The sequence below is a fragment of the Oncorhynchus mykiss genome, unplaced genomic scaffold, assembly GCF_013265735.2.
Source record: "Oncorhynchus mykiss isolate Arlee unplaced genomic scaffold, USDA_OmykA_1.1 un_scaffold_156, whole genome shotgun sequence".
NCBI classification, from domain to species: domain Eukaryota; kingdom Metazoa; phylum Chordata; class Actinopteri; order Salmoniformes; family Salmonidae; genus Oncorhynchus; species Oncorhynchus mykiss.
Window position 1 is genome coordinate 930,736 of NW_023493666.1, and position 22,422 is coordinate 953,157.

General features: G+C 44.9%; 2 pseudogenes; one reads left to right on the plus strand and one right to left on the minus strand.

Moving 5' to 3' along the window:
• Positions 1-7,924: 7,924 nt before the first annotated feature.
• Positions 7,925-8,034, plus strand: LOC118947155 (annotated as a pseudogene).
• Positions 8,035-8,135: 101 nt separating this feature from the next.
• Positions 8,136-17,381, minus strand: LOC110514453 (annotated as a pseudogene).
• Positions 17,382-22,422: the final 5,041 nt, after the last annotated feature.

Below are 22,422 nucleotides of genomic sequence, written 5' to 3' on the forward strand. Positions count from 1 at the left end.
GCATAAATATTTATAATTCTAAAAACAATACTCATCTAAAATGAAAATCCTCCCATTATTATCATTATACATATGTTTCACATTATCTACCACATCCTTCCTCAATAAAATAGCAACACCACTTGAATTCCCCCTGCCATTGTTAACAAAAATAAAATCTCCATATTTTTTTTCAATTCTAAAATACATATATTGTCCCAATGTGTTTCTTGAAGGCATAAAATATCAGAATTCTTCATTGTTCTTAAACCAATATCAAAATTTTCCCATTGTTCTTAAACCATTCGCATTGACTGACATAAATTGAACAATTCCAATAAATAATAAAAATAAATATTTTCTCATTATCCTCGACCTGTTTCTTCCTTTTCCGTCCTTTTTCACCTCCACCGATGCTTTCCTCTTCCTGTGGTCTCCCCTTGTTCTATCAATCATTTCCATGTCTTCTGAATCTGAAATTGACTCTAAATCCATCTCATCCAACCAACTCAAAATCTTCTTTCCTGTGCCTGTTGTGCTCCCTGTATCCATTTGCGTCTCCGTTGTCAGCGTCCCACTCCCCTCCACTTCACCTCATTCCGAGGCACACACATAGCCCGAGGCCCCCCCCAAAACCTGTGAGTCCCCAGTGCCTCCACCCAGCCCACTCCCCCCCTCCTCCTGAAAACTCCCTCTTCTTATTTCTGAATCCATACTGCTCCCTATTTCATTCGTCTTCTGTTCCATCTTCTCCCCTCTTCTTTTCTCCGTCTCTCTACCCTCCACCACGTCCTCTCCTCCATCTTCTTCTCCTTCTTGCGGTGATACAACTGCTTCCTCGAGAAGTTCCTGACTCCCCTCCAGCCAAAACCTCTCCACAGTTGCACTCCTCTAGTCTCTTTCGGCATCCACCACAAAAATACCTTTCCTTCCCTCCAACACATTCCCTCGCATAATGACCCTGTTTACCACACTTGAAACATTTAAACTCAGGGCAGTCTTTGACTATGTGCCCAGGCTGGATACACAGTCGACAAACCCTGACCTGCTTATCATGTATTACTCTAAAATACTCTCCTCCCTCCAGTGTCTCAAATTTTGTCGAATATGGCAATGATTATACTGTTTCAGTGAATTTTACCCTACAAAATCTTGTCGCGTCCACTATCTCCGTACCTGGCCAAACTATCCTCCTTATTTCTGAGACAGCAGTTACACCCCAGCTACTCCAGTATAACTTTGTCTTCGATGTATACGGGAAGATTCATGAAAGATACAACTAGCTCGTTTGCAATCATATCTCTCGCCATGATCCTTGTGTCTTTTATCATTAAACTATCCATTAAACGATCCTTTCTTTTTCCATTTTGCATTGTAATTTCGTACTTTCTTTCTCCTTTCATTCTACACCCCACCACCTCCCCACACACCTCTTTAATCGAACGTAGTATCTCCATCTTTGTAACTTTATCTTCTCCCATCTACTCCACTGCCACCGTAAATTCTTTGCCATTTTTCAGTCCTCGTTCATCTCCATGTTTCTTCCGTTGAGCATTTTCTTTGTCCTTGTCCATTCCGTTAGTCATTGCTATGTTGTCCGTCATAGTAAACAAAAATGAGACTCAAAAACTCTCCCCCAAGCAGCAAAACTGCAAAGGGTGAAAAAAACTAACCAAACTGAAACTTTTTCAAATGCAAACAAACACTCACGACCAACAACTGTCTCACTTTCCAAACATGAAGTGCTCACTCAGGCCGGTATCTCTTGGTGCACTACATAAAGTCAAAGTGAATCTGATTAACTAGGACTCCTTCCACTACATTCTGATCGAAGACCATCAAAGGTAAGGGAATATTTATGTTGTAATTTTGTATTTCTGTTGACTCCAACATAGCGGAGAAATATTGTTACGTCTGAGCGCCGTCTCAGATTATTGCAATGTTAGGCTTTTTCCGTAACGTAAAAAAAAAATGTGACACAGCGATTGCATTAAGAACCAGTTTATCTTTTTAATTATATGTAGAACATGTATCTTTATCTTTAGTTAAAGTTTATGATGAGTATTTCTGTTATCTGGCGTAGCTTTCTATAATTCCTCCGGACATTTTTGAGAATTTTCTGAACATGGCGGCAATGTAAACCGAGATTTATGGATATAAAATGCATATTATCGAACAAAACATAAATGTACTGTGTAACATGTCATATGACTGTCATCTGATGAAGATTTTCAAGAGGTTAGTGAATTTTTGTTTTTTTAATCCTGCTTTTGTCATTTTATATTTTGTGGTACAAAATGGCTGCCTTTTGTCTTTGTTTTGGTGGTGGTCTAACATAAATATGTGCTGTGTTTTCGCCGTAAAACATTTTAAAAATCTGACACGCTGGGTAGATGAACAAGGTGTTTATCTTTCATTTGAGGTATTGGACTTGTTAATGTGTGGAGGTTAAATATTTATAAGAATATTTTTGCATTCCCTGCGCCACCGTTTCAGCTGAACGGGGGGGTGGAGTTCCCCTAGGGAAATCGTCGCCTCAACAGGTTTTAAAGTCTGCAGGGTAATCGATCTGGCCACATCTAAAGTCAAGCCACAGGTCATAGGTGAGAATGATGAAATAACAATTTATAATAAACACTCTCAAATGCAAACCTTCTGGAGCTGAGCAAAGATCAATACATCCCTATTTGACATAATACAAACTTTGCTATGCAACAATAGACATCAAAATTGTGAACCTGTCTGAAAGAGGAAAGCTAGTGATTTCTAACAAGTAGAAAGATACTCTTTCCTTCAATCTTGCGATGCAGATTCAGACACAATAATTCTCAGGCCTTGCAGTCTAAGATTATTAAAGTTGAACAACAATGTCCAAGCTTTTCAAAGCAACAAGACCAATGCCATATTTAGGGAAATTGCAAACATGTACAAATTAGCTGAGCTAATGAAATTAAACGACCCTATTTGATATCATACAGACTTTGCTATGCAACAGTAGACATCAAAGTTGTGATCCTGTCCAAATGAGGAAAGCTAGTGATATTTAACAAGTAAGAAGAGACCTTTTCCCTCAATCTTTCGATGCAGAATCAGACACAATATTTCTCAAGCCTTGCAGTCTTAGATGATTAAAGTTGAATAACAATGTCTTAGCTTTTCAAAGCAACAAGAACAATGCCTTATTTCGGAAAGTTGCAAACATATCCATATTAGCTGATTTACTGAAATTAAACGACCACGAAAATGCCTCATAACCTCAATTACCTGTTTCGAAGTAAGACGCCATATCCACGAGGCAAGACCTTCTCCTCCATATTCTCCGATATGACATCAAACAGACGTTGCTTAGCAACAACAGACATCAAAGTTGTGAACCTGTCCGAATGAGGAAAGCTAATGATATTTAACAAGTACGAAGAGACTATTTCCCTCAATCTTGCGATGCAGAATCAGACACAATATTTCGCAGGCCTTGCAGTCTAAGATTATTAAAGTTTAACAACAATGTCCAAGCAACAAGACCAATGCCTTAGTTTGGGAAAATGCAAACATCTTCAAATTAGCTGAGCTAATGAAATTAAACAACCACAAAGGGGCTCAAACCCTCAATCTTCTGATTCGAAGTCAGACACCTTATCCATTAGGCCACACAGTCTACGTGATACATCCCTATTTGACATCATACAGACATTGCATAGCAACAACAGACATCAAAGTTGTGAACCTGTCTGAATGAGGAAAGCTAATGATATTTAACAAGTACAAAGATACTCTTTCCTTCAATCTTGCGATGCAGATTCAGACAATAATTCTCAGGCCTTGCAGTCTTAGATTATTAAAGTTGAACAACAATGTCCAAGCTTTTCAAAGCAACAAGACCAATGCCATATTTAAGGAAATTGCAAACATGTACAAATTAGCTGAGCTAATGAAATTAAACGACCCTATTTGATATCATACAGACTTTGCTATGCAACAGTAGACATCAAAGTTGTGATCCTGTCCAAATGAGGAAAGCTAATGATATTTATCAAGTAAGAAGATACCTTTTCTCTCAATCTTTTGATGCAGATTCAGACACAATAATTCTCAGGCCTTGCAGTCTTAGATGATTAAAGTTGAATAACAATGTCTTAGCTTTTCAAAGCAACAAGAACAATGCCTTATTTCGGAAAGTTGCAAACATATCCATATTAGCTGATTTAATGAAATTAAACGACCACGAAAATGCCTCATAACCTCAATTTCCTGTTTCGAAGTAAGACGCCATATCCACGAGGCAAGACCTTCTCCTCCATATTCTCCGATATGACATCAAACAGACGTTGCTTAGCAACAACAGACATCAAAGTTGTGAACCTGTCCGAATGAGGAAAGCTAATGATATTTAACAAGTACGAAGAGACTATTTCCCTCAATCTTGCGATGCAGAATCAGACACAATATTTCGCAGGCCTTGCAGTCTAAGATTATTAAAGTTTAACAACAATGTCCAAGCAACAAGACCAATGCCTTAGTTTGGGAAATTGCAAACATCTTCAAATTAGCTGTGCTAATGAAATTAAACAACCACAAAGGGGCTCAAACCCTCAATCTTCTGATTCGAAGTCAGACGCCTCATCCATTAGGCCACGCAGTCTACGTGATACATCCCTATTTGACATCATACAGACATTGCATAGCAACAACAGACATCAAAGTTGTGAACCTGTCTGAATGAGGAAAGCTAATGATATTTAACAAGTACAAAGATACTCTTTCCTTCAATCTTGCGATGCAGATTCAGACAATAATTCTCAGGCCTTGCAGTCTTAGATTATTAAAGTTGAACAACAATGTCCAAGCTTTTCAAAGCAACAAGACCAATGCCATATTTAAGGAAATTGCAAACATGTACAAATTAGCTGAGCTAATGAAATTAAACGACCCTATTTGATATCATACAGACTTTGCTATGCAACAGTAGACATCAAAGTTGTGATCCTGTCCAAATGAGGAAAGCTAGTGATATTTAACAAGTAAGAAGATACCTTTTCTCTCAATCTTTTGATGCAGATTCAGACACAATAATTCTCAGGCCTTGCAGTCTTAGATGATTAAAGTTGAATAACAATGTCTTAGCTTTTCAAAGCAACAAGAACAATGCCTTATTTCGGAAAGTTGCAAACATATCCATATTAGCTGATTTAATGAAATTAAACGACCACGAAAATGCCTCATAACCTCAATTTTCTGTTTCGAAGTAAGACGCCATATCCACGAGGCAAGACCTTCTCCTCCATATTCTCCGATATGACATCAAACAGACGTTGCTTAGCAACAACAGACATCAAAGTTGTGAACCTGTCCGAATGAAGAAAGCTAATGATATTTAACAAGTACGAAGAGACCTTTTCCCTCATTCTTGCGATGCAGAATCATACACAATATTTCTCAGGCCTTGCAGTCTAAGATTATTAAAGTTGAACAACAATGTCCAAGCAACAAGACCAATGCCTTAGTTTGGGAAATTGCAAACATGTACGAATTAGCTGAGCTAAATGAAACTAAACAACCACGAAGGGGCTTGAACCCTCAATCTTTTGATTCGAAGTCAGACGCCTTATCCATTAGGCCACACAGTCTACGTGATACACCCCTATTTGACATCATACAGACATTGCATAGCAACAACAGACATCAAAGTTGTGAACCTGTCCGAATGAGGAAAGCTAATGATATTTAACAAGTACAAAGATACTCTTTCCTTCAATCTTGCGATGCAGATTCAGACACAATAATTCTCAGGACATGCAGTCTTAGATTATTAAAGTTGAACAACAATGTCCAAGCTTTTCAAAGCAACAAGACCAATGCCATATTTAGGGAAATTGCAAACATGTATGAATTAGCTGAGCTAATGAAATTAAACGACCCTATTTGATATCATACAGATTTTGCTATGCAACAGTAGACATCAAAGTTGTGATCCTGTCCAAATGAGGAAAGTTAGTGATATTTAACATGTACGAAAAGACTATGTCCCTCAATCTTGCGATGCCGAATCAGACACAATATTTCTCAAGCCTTGCAGTCTTAGATGATTAAAGTTGAATAACAATGTCTTAGCTTTTCAAAGCAACAAGAACAATGCCTTATTTCGGAAAGTTGCAAACATATCCATATTAGCTGATTTAATTAAATTAAACGACCACGAAAATGCCTCAAAACCTCAATTTCCTGTTTCGAAGTAAGACGCCATATCCACGAGGCAAGACCTTCTCCTCCATATTCTCCGATATGACATCAAACAGACGTTGCTTAGCAACAACAGACATCAAAGTTGTGATCCTGTCCAAATGAGGAAAGCTAGTGATATTTAACAAGTAAGAAGAGACCTTTTCCCTCAATCTTGCGATGCAGAATCATACACAATATTTCTCAGGCCTTGCAATATTAGATTATTTAAGATGAACAACAATGTCCAAGCTTTTCAAAGCAACAAGAACAATGCCTTATTTCGGGAAATTGCAAACATGTCCATATTAGCTGATTTAATGAAATTAAACGACCACGAAAATGCCTCAAAAGCCCAATTTTCTGTTTCGAAGTCAGACGCCTTATTCATGAGGCAACACCTTCTACTCCATATTCTCCTATATGACATCAAACAGACGTTGCTTAGCAACAACAGACATCAAAGTTGTGAACCTGTCCGAATGAGGAAAGCTAATGATATTTAACAAGTACGAAGAGACTATTTCCCTCAATCTTGCGATGCAGAATCATACACAATATTTCTCAGGCCTTGCAGTCTTAGATTATTAAAGTTGAACAACAATGTCCAAGCTTTTCAAAGCAACAAGACCAATGCCTTATTTAGGGAAATTGCAAACATGTACGAATTAGCTGAGCTAATGAAATTAAACAACCCTATTTGACATCATACAGACTTTGCTATGCAACAGTAGACATCAAAGTTGTGAACCTGTCCGAATGAGGAAAGATAATGATATTTAACAAGTACAAAGATACTCTTTCCTTCAATCTTGCGATGCAGATTCAGACACAATAATTCTCAGGCCTTGCAGTCTTAGATTATTAAAGTTGAACAACAATGTCCAAGCTTTTCAAAGCAACAAGACCAATGCTATATTTAGGGAAATTGCAAACATGTACAACTTAGCTGAGCTAATGAAAATAAACGACCCTATTTGATATCATACAGACTTTGCTATGCAACAGTAGACATCAAAGTTGTGATCCTGTCCAAATGAGGAAAGCTAGTGATATTTAACAAGTAAGAAGAGACCTTTTCCCTCAATGCAGAATCAGACACAATAATTATCAGGCCTTGCAATATTAGATTATTGAAGATGAATCACAATGTCTTAGCTTTTCAAAGCAACAAGAACAATGCCTTATTTCGGGAAATTCAAACATGTCCATATTAGCTGATTTAATGAAATTAAACGAACACGAAAATAACTAAAAACTTAAATTTTCTTTTTCGAAATCAGATGCCTTATCCACCAGGCAACACCTTCTACTCCATAAACTCCTAAATGACACAAAACAGACGTTGCTTAGCAACAACAGACATCAAAGTTGTGAACCTGTCCGAATGAGGAAAGCTAATGATATTTAACAAATAAGAAGAGACTATTTCCCTCAATCTTGCGATGCAGAATCATACACAATATTTCTCCGGCCTTGCAGTCTAAGATTATTAAAGTTGAATAACAATGTCCAAGCAACAAGACCAATGCCTTATTTAGGGAAATTGCAAACATGTTCAAATTAGCTGAGCTAATGAAATTAAACAACCACGAAAGGACTCAACTCTCAATCTTCTGATTCGAAGTCAATTGGGCCAGGATTCTGTCTCTCTCTCTCTCTCTCTCTCTCTGAACCCGGCCTAGAGTGCACAGAGTGTGTCTCGGGCCCCGACCTCTTGACTTCCATACGACTCTGGTTTCTCTTCATTACGCACAAGCCTTTCGCCTTTTACTAAAGACTTCCGTGGAGAGGAACACTCCAACGTATTTTTGGAGCGGCTTTGCTTCCTGCAGAGCCCGGTATCTTGTTTCAAGAGAAATTGACAGAGATGGGCAAGAATAGTGACATAACCCTCCCGTTGTCCTCCTATTATGCCTAGCACACAGTGTCCCCCCGGGTCACCCTGTCCCGTCTTGGCTAAAGGCCCAGTGGGCACAAGTTTGACAGTATGCGTGTGAACAGCCTTTGCAGATGTATTTCTTACACCTGCAGCACGCGGTGTAGGTCTTGGCGTCCTTCTTGGGTGGGCAGAGCTGACACCTCTTACTCGCCACCGGCGGGGCGGCTGGGGCGGCGGTGGCCGGGCCAGCGGCTTGCTCCCGGGCTGGCGGACGAGCCTCGGCGGTGGCACTCTGTAGGACTTTGACAAGTGCGGACGCGGCTTGGGTGCGGGGGAGACGCTGCCTTCTTTGTATCAAGGGCTTCACGAGTGCATTTCCGAGCTGCTCCAGGAACACCCTCCTCTTGTTCCGCTTCCCAGGCATCCAGTCGGGCTTGATCTCTCGCCATATGACAAAGGCGTTGTAGGAGGACACGTCGAGGATGTTGTGGAAGATGACCAGGGGCCAGCGGGCGGTCATCCGTCTGCAGCTGTAGGTCCCGACCACCTTGTCTAGGTTGTCCACGCCGCCCTTGTTGCAGTTGTAGTCTAGGATGAGGGCCGGCTTCCGGTCGCGGCGATCGCTAACGTCGGGCTCAGCGTGCTCAGAAGTAGCACGTTCTTATTTCTCTTTGCCAGGTAGGACACTAGAGTGGCGGTGGGCGTGAAGGCGAACCTGGAGGACAGGACCTGTCTGCCCTTTGACTCGAGCAGCGCGGGCGGGAGCTCGGCCTTGTTCTTTCTCACCGTGCCCACCATGGTGAGGTTCCTCTCGAGGAGCCGCTGGCCCAGTTCGTAGGAGGTGAAGAAATTGTCACACGTGACGTTGTGACCGCCCGGCAGTCCCTCGGTCAGATCGAGGACGACGCGGGCGCCCTGGTTCTTCTCGGGGCCTCCGCCGGCCGCCTTGCCGGTGTAGACTTGCATCTTCCAAGCGTAGCTGGACTTGGCGTCGCAGGCCACCCACGACTTGATGCCGTATTTGGCCGGCTTGCTGGGAATGTACTGTCGGAAAGGACAGCGTCCTTTCGGTGGGGAGAAGGGAGGGGAGAAGAGATTAGCAGCGTCATCGTTAAAGCGGGGGCACTGCGTTTATGTTACACGCAGCCGCCGCCGCTACTGCGGATTGCTACTACTGCCCATTGCTACTACTGCCCACGCTACTACTGCTACCTCTCTATGCTACATGCACATACACAGATACATAGACGGTACCTCTGAACGGGACCAGTTGTTCGTCCACCGTCACGTCGGGGCCCGGGTTGTAGAGGGCCGGCAGCCGCTCCTCCCACAGGTCCCATACCTCTCTTATGGCCGCCAGTCTGTCGGTGGCGAGTCTGGCGGGTCTCGACTGGCGGTCGTCGAATCGCAGCAGCCTCGAGTACTTGTGAAACACCTTGAGCGGCATGGTGGCGCGGAACACGGTCCTGCCGCTCTCGGTGTCCCACAGGCTGGCCGCGGCCTCGCCTCGGGAACTGTAGACGCCGGCTAGGATCAGCAGCCCTACGTAGGCGCGCAGGTCGGTGGAGTCCATGGGTCGCCAGCCGTCGCCGTATTTTCTCACCCCCTGCTGATTTGTCATGTCCACAATGATCCTTTCTATCGCCGGTGTGACAAACAGCCGGAAGGTGGACTCGATGTCGAGCGCTCGCGACGCGGCGTAGGCCGTGACGGAGCCGTGGCGGCGGATGGCGCGGAGCCGGTCCGGGCTGCGATAGGCCACGGAGGACCATTTGATTTTGCCGTTCTTTGACAGCAACGTCCCCCTTTGGGCTCGGGCGGCTGCCGCCGCGTCCTCTCTGTCTCGCTCTGGCTCTCTGTCTCGATCTGGCTCTCTGTCTCGCTCTCGCTCTCTGTCTGGCTCTGTGTCTCGCTCTCGGGCAGCGGCCGTGTCTCCCTCTCGCTCTTCCTCCGAAGAGGAGCACGACCTTGAGGCCGAGTCGTCGTCGTAGTCGTCCGCATCACGCTCTGGGTTGTATTCCGAAACGTCTTCATCTTCCGAAACGTCCTCCTCTTCGGATTCCAAGTAGTCTTCCTCGTCTTCTTGGTCGACACTGGAGGATATCTGTTCCAGGACCTGAGCCGCGCTCAAACAAGGACTGCGAGGCGTCGTAGGCGAAGGGCTCGCGCTCGGCGGGGTCGTATTCCTCCTCATCATCGTCCTCATCATAGTCCTCATCTTATTCTTCTTCTTCTTCTTCTTCCTGACAATACTAGTAGCCTCTGTACGGCCGGCTTACAGTCGTAGGCGGAGGGCTCACGCTCGGCGGGGTCGTATTCCTCCTCGTCGTTGTCCTCGTCTTCTTCTTTCTTCTTCTTCTTCTTCTTCTTCCTTCTTCTAGAGGCACGCGAACGGACGAGGCGCGCGAACGGACGAGGCGCGCGGTCGGCCCTGTCTGCTCCTTCGGACCCTTCGGCCCATCCGGTACGCTTGGCTGGCGTTCTTGTTTCTTGAGTTCTTGTGGTCACTCTGACCCGGCCCAGACACAGGGGAACAACTCGTAACACAGGGCCAGGGTCACTCTGACCCAGACCAGACAGTGGTAGGAGGGTTACAACATAAACCTTGCTAACGCTGCCGGGGTCACTCTGACCCACACAGACAGGGGGGGGGAATCAACTCGTACCACTGCCCGGGGTCACTATGACCCAGCCCAGACAGGGGTAGGAGGGTTACAACATACACCTTGCTAAGGCTGCCAGGGTCACTCTGACCCACACAGACAGGGGGGGAATCAACTCGTAACGCTGGCCGGGGTCACTATGACCCGGCCCAGACAGGGGTAGGGTATTGTAACAACAACCATACCCAAAAGGCACAATTTCCACAACCAAAGGAAGGCAGTGCAGCAGGGGGGCGTTTTTAGAATCAATACCCAAACTCACAAGGGGCCCAAGGGCAGTCTCGCGGGCAAGGGCAGGGCTTCGCACACAGGGCCCTTGCCCGGAATGTGGCGGGTGTCAATTCTGGGGCAGGACCTTTGACTAGTGTCCACCAGATGGTAGTGTTGGGTCACTATGACCCAGACCAGACAGTGGTAGGAGGGTTACAACATACACCTTGATAAGGCTGCCAGGGTCACTCTGACCCACACAGACACGGGGAATCAACTCGTAACTCTGCCCGGGGTCACTCTGACGTCACTATGATCCCGCCCACACAGGGGCGGGAGGGTTACAACATACACCTTGCTGTTTGACTAGTATCCACCAGGTGGTAGTGTGGGTCACTATGACCCGGCCCAGACAGGGGTAGGAGGGTTACAACATACACCTTGCTAAGGCTGCCAGGGTCACTCTGACCCACACAGACACGGGTGATCAACTCGTAACCCTGCCCGGGGTCACTCTGACCCACACAGACACGGGGGATCAACTCGTAACCCTGCCCGGGGTCACTCTGACCCGCCGAGACAACAGGAGGGTTAAAGATGCATTAGCGACTTTTTCCAAAAAACACCTGCCTGTCGCCAGGGAAACGGTGGTTGGGTGGGGGTGGAGGGCTGGCTTTTGCCAACCCGCTGAGGTCTGTCGAGACACTTGTCCCGGCGGTTGACGGAGGACATTAGAGACGTGATGGAGGCCCAGCAAAGTCTTCCGTTAAGTTTTTCGGAAGATGGCGCGGTAGGACGGATGTGCCCGGGGGCTTCTCTCTCGTTCAACATGCAGAGAAAGCAATCCGAAAATCTACGCCTAAACTTTGATTCAACAAGTCAAAGTACGTTTCTAGTTAGTGCTCAGGTACCCTAAAATGTCATTAAACTATAATATTTCATACGGAAAGAAGTATGTTCAATAGGAAAGCAATATTAGCAGGTGCGCATCCTCCTCATTGCACGCGCAAACACAGATTTCCAAACTAGTGTCGTTGTACAAATGTACGGTCCCTTACTAGACGTCCGAAAACATTTGTAAAATTTGCGGACGGCGTCGGGCCGTGTGGCAGGGCCGGATCTTCCAAGAAGTCATCAAACGAACTATTTCGGACATTCGGTTTCCGTTTGATAAAATATTCCAATTTTGGTCATTTTTCCACTGTCCCGGTAAATCCGACAAGAGGGCGAATGGAATCATATTGCGAATGTACAAAACATCACGAATCACGACGTGGCCTTATCTGCTAAACGGAAAAGACTTCGAAGACGAAACTTGGTGAGCATAGGTTTGGCATAATGGGCAGTTGGTCCCGAACAAGATGGCGTTTAGGCCTCAACATTTTTTGAGTTATGGCCATTTTTCTGGGATTAAAGGTCAAAAATGAAAATAGAAAAATAATTTGACCGCTTCACGTCAAAGTAAGTGAACCTACGGTGTCAATAAAAAAAGAAACAGCCATTTATCTATCGTCATTTAAGAGAAATCGTCAAATTGGTGATGTTCAAAAATATATATATTTTTTTAACAGTTACAAATCCAGTTGCAGCGTGTTCATACGAATCTTTTTAAAGTCTGCTTCGGAGCTCTGCGAGATTTCTGTGATAACACACACACACACACTAAACCCTCCGTAAATAAGTCAGTTCTTAACGTAAAGACTTAACTCAATATTCTATAATTGCCTACCCCAAGGAGGATATGTGTTCACTTTCAGCTTCCTGTGTAAACCGGAAGTGCCTTAAAATGGCGTTATAGGTGCTGTTTCAAAGGGTTAAAAAGGTCAGATCTTTTCAAAACTTCATATGTGTGATTAGGCAACCCTCATGAACTGTAAGTCATTTCTCCCAACAGATGTCAAAGAAAAGCTATCTCTCACACACACACACAGCAAGGATGGAGTGACAAAGTGCGGTGCTTAAAGACACACAGCCTGCAATGGATTTCCATATTCTCAAGGCCGTGCCGAGTTCAACGAGATGCCCCGCTTGACCGTAGCTCGCTCTGAGTGCAGTGACCGTGAAAAAAGTAGGCCCAAAATTAAGCCTGGCCCTAAATGTCATTTGCTTTTGGGTGACAGTGAGAGAACCGTTAGGGTGAGAAGCACAATTCCGGAGTCGCCCGTCTATCCTGAGCTGCCGGAGTCGCCCGTCTGTCCTGAGCTGCTGGAGTCGCCCGTCTGTCCAGAGCTGCCGGAGTCGCCCGTCTGTCCTGAGCTGCCGGAGTCGCCCGTCTGTCCTGAGCTGCCGGAGTCGCCCGTCTGTCCTGAGCTGCTGGAGTCGCCCGTCTGTCCTGAGCTGCCGGAATCGCCCGTCTGTCCTGAGCTGCCGGAGCTGCCCGTCTGTTCTGAGCTGCCCGTCTGTCCTGAGTTCCCGGAGCCGTCCCTCAGCCAGGAGCTGCCGGAGCCGTCCGTCAGCCAGGAGCTGCCGGAGCCGTCCTTCACTCCGGCTTAGCCGGAGCCTCCTGCCTGTCCGGTGCTGCCGGAATCTCCTGTCCATTCGGGACCCATTGCTAGGGTCCCCAGTCCGAGGTCGGCGGCGAGGGTCACCGGTTGAGGAGGCGGACAAAGACGATGGTGGAGTGGGGTCCACGTCCCACGCCAGAGTCGCCACCGCGGACAGACACCCACCCACACCCTCCCCTATAGGTTCAGGTTTTGCGGCCGGAGTCCGCACCTTTGCGGGGGGTACTGTCACGTTCTGACCTTAGTTCCTTTGTTATGTCTTTGTTTTAGTATGGTCAGGGAGTAAGTTGGGTGAGTTTGTCTGTGTTCCATTTTTTATGTTGTGTTTTGTGTTTGGCCTGGTATGGTTCTCAATCAGAGGCAGGTGTCGTTTTTCCCGCTTGTGTTTCGTAGGTGTTTATTTTCTTTGTCTGTGTTCCACACGGAACTGTTTTGGTTGGTTATTTCACGAGTCGTTTATTGTTTTGTTTCAGTGTTCACTTGTTTTAAAAAAGAGCATGAACACGTACCACGCTGCGCATCCGATCCTTACCACTCTTCCTCGTCGTCGTCGGAGGAGGAAGACAGCCATTACAATCACCCACAACTTTTGCTGTGAGGCGTCCATTTCCTCAACAACTGATCTTGAACGTTGTAACCCTAGGCAGAACTCCTTACAAACTGAGGTATTTTGGGTATAAAGGTAATCTTTATGGAACAAAAGGAACATTTTCTGTGTAACTGGGAGTTTCGTGAGTGAAAACATCCGAAGATTTTGAAAGGTAAACGGTGAATTTGATTGCTTTTCTGATTTTCATGACCAAGCTTCCTGATGCTAAGTGTACATAATGCTATGCTAGGCTATTGATAAACTTACACAAACACTTGGATTGCTTTCGCTGTAAAGCATAATTTCAAAATCTGACACGACAGGGTGATTAACAAAAGGCTAAGCTGTGTTTTGCAATATTGCACTTGTGATTTCATGAATATTAATATTTTTTAGTAATATTATTTGACTGTTGTGCTATGCTATTCAGCAGTTGCTGATGAAAATGATCCCACAACAGGGATGGGTAGCGTCAAGAAGTTAACCTGTTAGGCCTACCCCCCTACTTTGTGCAATTTCCGCCTGTAGACATACCCAATTCTACCAGCCTGTAGCTCAGGCCCAGAAGCAAGGATATGCATATTCTTGTTACCATTTGATAGAAAACACTCTGAAGTTTGTGTAAATGTGAATTGAATGTAGTAGAATATAACACAATAGATCTGGTAGAAGAAATACAAGGAAATAAACAGGCGTTTTTCTGTTCTTTTATTGTTGTTGCATCTTTAAAATAAACTAGAACATCCAAATACTCAGTTATGCTACTGTGGATACTTTCAAATGAGAGCATAAGTAGGCAACAGTATTTGCCCAAAGGTTCAGACAGATACCTCTAGGAATGAGTGAGGTACATGCCATTGGGTATGAAGTCACCCAGGTGTCCCTCACAAGTTTCCCAAATGTACCCAAGTGGCCGAATTGGTACATTGATACATTGATGAAAATAACTATATACAAAATACAAAAAAATTATTCAAACATACCCAAAAACAATATATTGGAAAAAATTAACATTTCCAAAAATGTAAAAATAACAAGGGTAACTATTTACACGTTCAATGTTCAATAATGTGAAGACCCTCTACACAATATTGCGCTGCTGATGCCATAGCCCATAGCAGTCTCGCTCTGCTGTGAAGCAGAGGGTCACTGAACAGGTGGTGCAGCCGACAGAGGATTTCTTGTGGCAAAGAGCACAACGAAGCCTCCTTACTGAGCCCCTTTTGCACTCATTCCTGCCTGCAATTATGAACTTCAGCATGTGCACACCACTGGTTGATGGAGCAGAAGGGACAGAGGTAGAGGGGACTGAAGGTGCTGCAGTGGACCTGCTGTAGCTAGCAAGCTCCTGGATGAGCTGCTCCCTGAATACTAGCTGTGAGATTGGGGGCTGTCCACAGCTCTTGGCCATTTCCTTCTGGAGGATGAAGGAATTCACCACAGCAATGTCTATGAAATGGTAGAACAATGTCTTGTACCATTTCATGGGTTTGTGGAGAACATTATAGTATCCTATAAGCGCATTGGAGAGGTCGACACCTCCCATGCTCTTATTGTAGTCCTTCACAGCAGCTGGAATGGGGACATTTTTTGTGGTCCATGCCCCAGTAGCGGCCTTCACACGCCTGACGACGTGATCGCCACTGAAGGACTTGTGGATAGTGGAGCACATCACCACCTCTCTGGTGTCCATCCACTTCACGAACAGCAGGCCATCTTCACGGATCCATCTCATGGTAGCCCGCTTAGGCATGTCGTTCACCCTGGTTTTTGGAAAGCCCACTCTGTTGGACCGAATGGTGCCACAGGCCCACATCTCCTGCTTTCTCAGGTCTGCAAACAGGGTAGGGCTTGTGTAAAAGTTATCAACAAAAAGTTTGTAGCCCTTCCCTAGTAGCTGAAAATCTAATAACTGCATAACAGAGTCGTAGCTAAGTCCCTTCCCGGTAGCACAACTGTTCTTCCCTTCATAGACAAAAAAATGGCACGTGTATGCACACGCAGAATCGGCCAAAACAAACAGTTTGTAACCCCATTTAGTCGGTTTGTTGCGCATGTACTGTTTTAGGCCGATTCTGGCCTTTGAGGCTACCATCCTCTCATCTATGGAAAGGTTCTGGGCGGGCTGAAAATAAGTATTGCAGGCCTCAATGATGTCGAGGTAAAGAGGTTTAATTTTGCAGAGCTTATCAAACCTCGCCGTGCCTTGTTTCGTCTCATTGTCCTTATCAACTTCTGGGTCACTAATATGAAGTGCCCGTGAAATTGTCAGAAACCTTTTGCATGACATAACTGTGGTGGGAAAAGGCAGTTGATAGAGCGGTGCAGATTTCCAATAGTCCTTCAGGGTTTTTAGCTTTACAAGGCCCATGTAAATGACCATAGACAAGTAACAAAATAAATCTGACATGGTAATGGGCTTCCATGTCTCTTTCTTGCCTTCCTGCTTCTTAGCCCCGTACCTATTAGTGTTCAACACCAGGATATCAACAACTCTTGAGGTGAAAAACAACTGAAACAATTGAATGGGGCTGTATTTTGAGGACATGTCCAGCTGAGGACCTGGTGGTCTCTTTGGTCTGAAAATTGGAGGTGGTGGGGCCACATCCTCCTCCAGCACAGAGTGCCAACGACCCTCATCAACTCTGCTAGCAGGTTCCACACTTCCCTTCCTCTGCTTCTTTGTCACCGACTTCACACCTCTTGATGGCCGGGCGGGGGTAGGTGTGGTGCCTGAGACAGCATGGCTCCGGCTGGATGGCGGATTTGCTCCTTGGCAGTATAGGCTCCCAATCAGAATCACTGGGACTGTGAAATAAAGACACAGACAAACAGACACAAATTATATACAGAGTAAGTGAGGTGTTGTATTTTATCTAAATATGGAAAGAACATGTACAAAAACATGTAATATATACATGTTCATTCCATGTTTAGATAAAATACAACACCTCACCTTAGTGGATATTTTCTTACTCTGTATAGTGTCTGTGGGCCTGTACAAAAGCATGTAATATATATATATATAGGCCCAAAGACACTATACAGAGTAAGAAAATATCCACTAAGGTGAGGTGTTGTATTTTATCTAAACATGGAAAGAACATGTACAAAAACATGTAATATATACAGACATACACCCACAATGTAGAGCGATGTTTACTTTATACATTTCATTATACTTATATGTACTTTATTTCATGTCCTAGTCATATTTTTATATATGGCAAATAAAATACAAATATCTCAAACAACTCAAATGAATAATATGTGATATTATTCATTTCAAACAACATTACTCACCAATCCAACACTGAATCTTCTCCGTACAGGAACATAGCCTCAGAAACCGAGTCAAAAGAATTCTCACTTTCGGACTCATCCTGTAGTAAATCATTGTCACTATCTCGATCAATCTCATCAATTATATTGTTTAGATCTGTATACTTTGTCTTGGTCTTTGACTTTAAAGATTTACTTGCCATATTTATTCTTTGAAAATGCTCTCCGAAAGAAATGCTGCGCGTAACCACAGTTTGTGCGTCTGGAAGAATTTTCAATTGAGAATGGTTGTCGATACGCATGGCTTTCACACAAAAGATAGGCTTCCTGGATAGAACCATCACATGTTGTCGTTTACCTGAGCTCATTGGCTAATTAACCAGCTAGATTTCAAGAAGATCAGTGGTAATTGGTCCGAAATACAGTCAATCAATGACGAACCGATCCAATCAATGGTGCGCAATTGGGTAATTGTTTGCTGGGTTCAAATCACTCCCTTTCAGTCAATATGTCCCGGAAAAGAACCATGCGTTGTGTTTTTTTTACTAACAAACAGAGGACTTATTGACATTATCATGGATTTATCGGTGGTGACCATGTTACCTAGCCTCAGTGCAGTGGGCAGCTGGGAGGAGGTGCTCTTGTTCTCCATGGACTTAAGTGTCTCAAAACTTTTTGGAGTACAGGATGCACATTTCTGTTTGAAAAAGCCACGGCAAGTACTGTCACAAGTCCGAGCCTCACGAGAGGTACCTCAGATGCGTGAAGGATCCCAGCGAGTGCAAGACAGTATGTGCGCCTTGTCACCGAGTTATTTGCTACCAGGATAAGAAAGTCTCTTGGATGGAGGGTTCAGCCTCCATATAGATCGAGTCTCCTCCGCTCAAACTGTTCTCCAGACCGCACATATCGGATGGACCCGTGTCTTTCTCAGATCTACTGAAAGATCCCCGAAATGGAGTTTCTGCAGGCCATAAACCCCAGCGTAAAGCTCATTGACTTGCAAGAAGACCTGGAGAACATCACAAGAAGCCTAGAAGAGTTTGACAAATGGTATGATGAGATTACGGCTAGCAGGGCCACGTTCGGAGAGTGGCTTTCGGGATTCGCCAGTGATGCGGCCCTATGGACCTCGGTAGCTATACTCATGGCTTGGTGCACCGCGCTTTCAGTGGGGATCGGGTACATGTTTGTCTTTGGAGGGGTTGGTGGTGGCGGAAGCGGAGTTGCGCTCACAAACTATGCAAAAAGTCAAAAATGTTATAGAGTCCCACAGCCTTGTAAATGTGTGTCAAATTGTATATCCCTTTGCCTTCGGATGCTTGAATAAATGTCCTATGTCAAAGAGTTTGTGCCATTGTGAAACTAGGATCGTGGGAGAGCCAATGGGGTTAGAGTTAGAAACACACTGATATCGGACACGGTGCTGTAATTACACATCTTTGTTTATTTCAGCGTACACAATGTATAGACATAAACTGCAACGTGTGTAGGTTAATCTAATTGATATTTCAAGGTTCGACCTTGGTTTATACAATCATACCAATGCATTTTAATTATACACTTTCTTAATGTAAAGCTGACATTGGGTCACAGGTGATGTATATTCAGAGCAGACACTCATTGAAAGACGACAATACTCTTGGTCTTGATATCATGCTTATCTCCTGATTGACTAACGAACTGGCATCATTAAAACTGCCACAGCCCCGGAAGCAACAACACCGAGGCATTTCCCCTCGAGATCACCAAGTCACGAGGTTCAACAATCCTCAGGTATCACCATCTCCTTGGGTGGTTGGAACCACTCATCCGAGTGTTGCCCAAAGAACCATCCTCCCGGGGAGCCTGCCATGCATTTGTTCAAGCGAATGTAGCGGTCGATGATCATGGAGCCCTTGACATGTATATTGCGTATATCCCCGTTGTCATTAGGTTTGATTTTGGTATAACCGCTTTTGTTCATACTCAGGACTGGGGTGTCTTCTTTGTCTTGGGCTAGTGTAAAGTTAAAAACCACGGCCAATACACTGTGGGAGCTGACGCCGGGATCATCCTTCTCGGTATAGACGACCATGTTGGCATTAGCCTCAATGTCATAGTGTAATCCCAGGCCGTCTCCGATGTCTTTGCCGAATTTAACCGAGGCTCCCCTGGAAATGAGCACTCTGCCCTTTGGTGATATATGGTCATACTCCCCAAAGCAAACACTGGTGCCATCTCTGGATGTGACCACATCCATGCTGGATGATTCCATCTGGTCATCTGGGTGCACTGGTAGGCTTGTGTTTTGTGTAGGTTTGGATCGATTACGTTCGTGAGAGTACCTTCAATTTTCATATTCTCGTACACCTCTGACACGACCGAGCCCTCCTTGCTGTTCATGTTGGTGAGCAGCACGTCCATGGACACTGAGCCATCATAGACAGTGACTTTGGGAGGATCACATTCTTGAGTTGCCTTGGTGTTGCTCATGGCTGTAGCGGACTGTGTGTTGTCAATCTGTACTGGTATGGGATCCTAAGGATCTAACAGCATGTTAGGTTTCCAGTGAGCTCTCTTGCTTCCACATATACAATCAAGGGTCTCCAACCGAGGCTAAAATATCCAACCTCGTCTAGAATATCCAACCTCGTCTAGAATATCCAGCCGAGTTTAAACTATCCAGCCATGGCTAGAACATCCAGCCGTGGCTACAATATCCCGCCGTGGCTATAGTATACAACACAACATTCAGTGTTTTGCCAGTTACCCCATTGACTTAAGTGGTTGGATAAAACAGCCGTAGTTGGATAAATAGGGTAGCTCCGCCCACTCTAGACTCCCGGATCTAAAAATCTTCTCATTCTGTCAGTGACCGTGCTAAGGTGAACATCTCCCGTCTCTCTTGTTGAAAATGTTCAACTCTTGAAGTTCTTTCGATTGAGGTCGAAAACTTGGAGCCCCACAAGATTCTCCTATGCCAACTTGGAGCCTCCTGAGGGTTTGTGAGCCATTGTTGATCACGGTTGGATAATACAGCCATGGTCGGACATCCAACCAGTGTTGAGGTTACGGTGGTTCAACTTTCTCTTATCCAACCAATGGCAGGTGATCTCATTTAAAGTCTGGCATGTAAAGCCCTTACACAAGCCACATCAAGATTACATCCTGTGAGGCTTCGAGAGGTGTGTGACTGGCTCACATTTTACACCCTAGACTACAGTGCGCTTAGTGTTGTGTTGATTTAAAACACAAGACTTTATAGTCCCATTGGAACCGAGTGGCTGTATTCATCGATATACAACAACATGGAGGATAAAACACTGACATACATAGTGACAGACCACCCTCCATGGTATTTGACCTCTGATTACAAAGATGTTTTCAGCTGTGAAAGTAAACAAGGACTGTTTGCTAAAGTCGACCTGATGATGTGCAAGCAAGTGGCACCTTCTGAAAGAGAAAAAACATACAAGACTATCAGGAGTATGGTAATCCGGGACGCTGACACTATACAGCCACATTCTTCGCGCTCCCTGCTACTTGCGCTGATGGACCTAGTGAACATTGAAGGTGGGAACGACTTTGGATCTATGGCAAGTGTAGACAAGGCTGGTCTCAAACACGTGCTACTGGCATACGGTAACTACATGGCCTTCTATATACTGAATAAAGACCTAATAAGCACCAACGTTAAGAAGGTGATCCCAGTGGTCACGCAGTACTCTGAAAAACACAACTTTGTCTAATACGACAGCAGCAGGGCCATGATCGGAACCTACACCATCGTCATCCCGACAACCTGGAAAGGCAATAGGAAGCCTTACGTACTTCATGCAAGAGGAACTGTTTGTCCTGGGACTAGAGAGCCTTGAGTTGCTGAAAAAGGTCATGGGTAACAAGTTTGAATTGTGGGACATGACCCTCGAGGTGCCCATGCACTTCACAGCTCTCACTCCTTCCTTTCAACAAATCCAGCCTGTCCAGTTGTTGTGCACCGAGGACAAAACCCTGTCTACCCAGAACAACAATGAGGCGCTGGTCTCTCGCATGGAAGAGATAAACCCCATGTGCTGCGTGCTAGGCACGGCTTCGGTTGAAGAAAAACCGTGAGGCCAGCGTCGATTGTTTCACCAAAAACCAAGTGATCTGAAGCACTTCTGCTACGAGAACGGTGGCACTCGCACTGTCTACTTTAGAAGGAGCGGTAAGTTACTGGATGGCCAGCGGTGAACCTGGTACCGGTTGTCATTTTGAGAAAGGGTCATGCTCAGGCTCCTGAGTTGTACGTGAGGTTTTGCAGGGCTGTGAAGCAATGTTGCGTCAAGGGCAACGGGGAGCTAGTGAGCTGTTGGAATGACACTCTAAAGGAATTGGAGAGGGAGACTTATCACCGGAACCGACATTTATCAGGAGATACACAATCCTGCCTTGACAGCGTTCATCAAGCGTGTGAATCCAAACAGCTGGCACAATTACATACAAAATTACATACCAAAGCACGTGGAGAGTATGATTATGGACCCTATCACGGCCATTAAATTCATTGACAGCAAGATTCCCAATGCGTTCACAGTGGCACAGCTGCTATATTGCCCGACTGAGAAAGTGCAATAATACCTGAAGTTTTGGAATATGTATTCTTCTGACAATATCATTCACATGACCGTAAAAAAGAAGCGTATCAGTATGGTGGAGCAGCAGATGAGAATGGCCTGGGTGGCGTTTCCAGTTACAGTCGAAAGAGATATGGTGATGATATGGAACATCGAAATGGTCTCAGCGTGTGAAGTCTTGTTCAAACATCAGACCCCGGACAACATAGCCAAAGCCCAGAATATGTGGCACGCCCTGATCAAACATGAAACACGCAAGATCAAGGACAAGGAGTTGGTACAGATGTATGCCACCGCCATGGTGCTCTTTATAAAACTCGTCACTTATCACAACAAATTGAAGAAAGGGCTGAAGGTAGGAGAAGGACAGCGTTGTGATCCAGAAAGTGGTTCATCCTCCCCACACTCTACTGAAGTTCAAGATGCTGATGTGTCCTCTAAGTGTCTGGCTGAGGTCGAGGAACACAGCCAAGACGAGGCTATGGCTGGTGTCAGTGAG